This window comes from Oreochromis niloticus, linkage group LG6 (genome assembly GCF_001858045.2).
Source record: "Oreochromis niloticus isolate F11D_XX linkage group LG6, O_niloticus_UMD_NMBU, whole genome shotgun sequence".
Taxonomy (NCBI): Eukaryota; Metazoa; Chordata; class Actinopteri; order Cichliformes; family Cichlidae; genus Oreochromis; species Oreochromis niloticus.
The window spans coordinates 15,483,592-15,488,028 of NC_031971.2; the positions used below are offsets into that span (position 1 = coordinate 15,483,592).

At 50.0% G+C, this 4,437-nt stretch overlaps 1 long non-coding RNA gene across 1 annotated transcript; it reads right to left on the reverse strand.

Annotated features, from left to right (window-relative positions):
* Positions 1–3,112: 3,112 nt before the first annotated feature.
* Positions 3,113–3,689, reverse strand: LOC109202606 (uncharacterized). Its single transcript, XR_002062549.2, has 2 exons — positions 3,450–3,689; positions 3,113–3,379 (listed from the first exon to the last, which is right to left on the reverse strand). It is a non-coding gene; the product is annotated as an uncharacterized LOC109202606 (long non-coding RNA).
* Positions 3,690–4,437: the final 748 nt, after the last annotated feature.

Consider the following 4,437-nt stretch of genomic DNA (forward strand, 5'->3'; position numbering starts at 1 on the left):
GTAGGCCACCAGGCGAACCGCTTGATGAAGGTGACGGTGCGATGAATGCCCGGATGACAGGTGAGTTTTCCCCCGTGGGCCCATTGAAGCACCCGTGAGCGAACAGATGTGGGAACAAAGAGCGATCCCGGGGGCCAGTCCCTGGATCCGGTTCTGCCCGCTGGGCCTCCCGTATGGCGGACTCGATCTCCCACGACAGGGCTCCGATAACACATGTGGGAGGGAGAATGGGAGCCTCACGGGTGGGATCCTCTGAGGAGGTGAATTGGCGGGACAGGGCATCGGGTTTCACGTTCCGAGAACCGGGCCTGTAGGTGATGGTGAAGCAGAATCTGGTAAAAAACAGAGCCCACCTTGCTTGTCGGGCGTTTAGTCGTGTAGCCGACCGGATGTATTCAAGGTTCTTGTGGTCAGTCCATACTACAAAGGGTTCTGTTGCGCCTTCTAGCCAGTGGCGCCACTCCTCCAGGGCGAGTTTGATTGCCAGCAGCACCCTGTCCCCGATGTCGTAGTTCTGCTCTGCGGGAGAGAGACGACGGGAGAAGTAAGCACAAGGGTGGAGCTTACCCTCTAGTTGCTGGGAGAGAACGGCCCCGATCCCTACATCCGAGGCGTCCACTTCTACAATGAACTGCCGCTTGAGATCCGGTTGTCAGAGGATGGGAGCCGACGCGAAGCGTTTCTTTAGCCGAGAGAAGGCCTCCTGAGCTTGATCATCCCAGCAGAAAGGTACCTTGGGGGAAGTTAAACGGGTTAGTGGCAGAGCAACTTTGCTGTAGTCACGGATGAATCTCCCATAAAAGTTGGCAAAACCGAGGAACCGTTGAAGCTGCTTACGGTTAGGTGGAGTGGGCCAGTCCAAGACTGCTTGTACCTTAGCCGGATCGGTTCTTAGATCGCCCTGTTCGATGATGTAGCCCAAAAATGACACAGTACTCACATGAAACTCGCACTTCTCCCCTTTAACAAACAGGCGATTCTCCAGGAGACGTTGCAGGACCAGTCTGACGTGGCGTACATGATCAGAGAGCGAGGGGGAGAAGATGAGGATGTCGTCAAGGTACACAAACACAAAACGATTGATGAAATCTCGGAGAACATCGTTGACTAGACCCTGAAACACAGCGGGAGCATTAGTTAGTCCAAACGGCATGACCAAGTATTCAAAATGGCCCAGGTGCGTGTTGAAGGCGGTTTTCCACTCGTCTCCCTCTCTTATCCTGACTAAGTGGTAAGCATTTCGCAGATCAAGCTTAGTGAAAATGGTCGCCCCCTGTAGGAGTTCAAAGGCGGAGGATAAGAGTGGCAGAGGGTATTTATTCTTAATAGTGATGTTATTGAGGCCCCGGAAATCAATACATGGCCGAAGGCTTTTATCCTTCTTAGTAACAAAAAAGAACCCGGCAGCCACGGGGGATGAAGAGGGGCGAATCAGTCCATTAGCCAAGGATTCATTAATGTACTTCTCCATGCATTCACGTTCAGGTTGAGAGAGACTGTATAAGCGACTAGTGGGAAGAGGTGCACCTGGAAGCAAATCAATACTGCAATCGTACGGGCGGTGAGGAGGGAGAGAGCGTGCTCGGTCCTTACAAAACACTTGCTTGAGATCATGATACTCTGATGGGATGGCTGAAAGGTCAGGGGGCTCGTGTGGTTGAGAGTTAGATGCTTTTCCGGGAGTAGCTGCTCTTAAACAGGTCATGTGACACTCCTCCCCCCACCCCAGAACCCTCTCCTTCTTCCAGTCGAGTACGGGGTTATGCTGGCGTAACCATGGAAATCCTAGCACTAGGGGTGTGAGAGGGGCTTGAAAGACATAAAACTGTAACATTTCAGTGTGATTCCCAGACAGAGATAGGGACACGGGTTCAGTGATGTGAGTTATGTCGGGGAGACGCTGACCATTTAACGCGGTGACCTGCAATGAGTGGGGCAATGCTTGTGTGTAAATCTTGAGTTTGAGAGCCAGGGAAGCATCCATGAAGTTTTGCTCTGCCCCGGAGTCAATCAGCGCCTGAAGGGAGTGAGAGGCAGAGTGAACAGTTACTTTAGCAGCTAGCATGAGGCGTGGAGGAGCATGTGAAAAGGAGACCTCGCCCACCCGTATCCTCCTCTCTACTGGCGGGCGAGACCTTTTGGCCGTACTGGACAGACCTTGGCGAGATGGCCCTTGCGGCCGCAGTAAAAGCACTCACCGGACCTCCATCTGCGTGCTCTTTCCTCCGGGGAAATTTGGGAGCGTCCGATCTGCATAGGTTGCTCATGCTCATCGCCGCGGTCCACTTCCCGATCGCTGCTTCCGCTTCCACCGGAAGCGGTCTCTGCTCGCCCCACGGGCCTCTGGGAACTGTAGTTGCTAGTGCGGCGACGCCCCCTCAAATGTTCATCTACCTTAACACATAAGGTGATTACCTCTGACAGGGCCTTGGGCAGCTCCCTCATTAATAGTTCGCCCTTGAGTTCATCACAAACATTGTTTAATAGGGTACTTATCAGCGCAGGCTGCCCCTATCCGGTCTCCTCCACCAGTGTCCAAAACTCCACAGAGAAGTCCGCCATACACCGTCTTCCTTGTTTTAAATTCAGCAAACGGTGGCCCGCTGCCTCTGCTCCGGTGCCCCTTTCAAACACACTTTTAAACTTAGAGAGAAAATCAGCATAAGTAATCTCCGGGTTGGTTCGTAACACTGCTTGAGCCCAGTTTAAGGCTTGACCACAGATCAACTGAACAAAAAAGGCTATCTTAGCTCCATCACTTTCATATGTTCGCCGCAGCTGCCTAAACTGCAACGTAATCTGTGTTAGAAACCCAGCACACTTGTGGAACTCACCAGCGAAAGGCTCCGGTGACGGTAGAGCTCGTTCCGGGGGCTCCGCAGAAGCGGAGGCTGGCGGCGTGGAGAGTTCCGGGGCTGGCGGCTGTGCGGGAGCAGACGGGGGGGGCATAGCGGGACCTGGCGGAGGTATGAGCTGAGCGAGAGCCTGAGTGAGCGCGAGCAACTGATGGTTAATGTGTTGTAGCATCTGCTCGTGTCGCTCCAACACGGCTTCTGGAGGGGGGGCGGGTTGCTGAGCTGAGTCCGCTGGATCCATAGTATGGCTGGATTGTTACTGTCACGGGTTGCTTAGAGGATCCACTCGCAGGACTCCTGGGTAGCGTTCACACAGAGATAGTTTATTACAAATCTTCACCGAGTGTATGTATAGACAGTGCGGGGTTAGTGCTATATACAAGACGTGAGGGGCAGGGGTCCAGGGCTCCAGGGAAAACGGGGAAACCACACTCGCGCTCCAAACAGCCTCTCTCCTCTCCACTAGCGACCTGTCACTCCTTCCACACACCACACGGGGAAACACGGGAATGGGTCCGGGGAATCTAGGAACAAAGGAACACGTTAAGTCTCAGAGACAGAGGCACGGGAAACTTGAGCTGGGTGTGTACTGACAGAAGCCTTCACAACAATCCAGCGTTGAACAGCTGATCTCCTCCTTCTGATATACCAGCTGGTCTGATGAGGCCCAGGTGTGCACAATCCGAGAAGGCGTGGACCAAGGGCGTGAACCCGCCATGAGTTCCGCCCCGGCAAAACAGGGGAGAGAGGGGGAGAGAGAGGAAAAAGAGGAGAGAAGGGGGGCTAGGAGTGGAGTGATGCTGTTCAGCGCCTTGCCGATCCCGCAGGCCGTGACATATAGAGCACCTTGCTAACTATCTTTGTTAGCATTGTCTGATAATTTAGTACATCAAAGTTATCAGATAACCTCCAAATGAGCTGATGTGATAACAAGGTGAGGCTTTAAAATATTAATGGCTAGGTTTTGGTTACATGCGTCTTTTATGTAGAATCAGTTCAGTCAATTAAAAACAAACAGGTCAAACAGGCTAAAACTCTCTGCTACTTATATGCTAGTTTATAGTTGTTTTTGGAATTTTATCGTGTGAAATTTTGAAGTATTCACAATTAATAAAAGTAAAATATGTAAAATATAAAAAAAATTTCAAAATGCCTTTTAAGGAGATTACACACTGGTCGACTCAGTTACCAAGTGTGACATTTTAACTCTGTGAAGTCCTTTTATTTTGAGAAATTTGTCAAATTATTTTCAATCTGGATATTATCTTGGGATAATGGAAGAGACGGTTGTTCCATATGAAAGGGTAAAATTCCATTGAAAATAAATAAAGGTAATAACTAAAAGTTTAATGAATATCGGTTTATTTGTACTTTTAAAATCATGTATCATCATTAACATAATTGCGTAAAAAATATCATCGTGTTTTTAATTTGAACATATTTGGTATAAGCTCTTACGTACACTACAGCCTACAACATACTGCACAAAACTCAACCCCCAGGTCTGTAACACACATTTATCCTCATGCCAGCACCAGTACCATTTGCATTAAATATATAGAAGTTATATTAAATTAAGTAC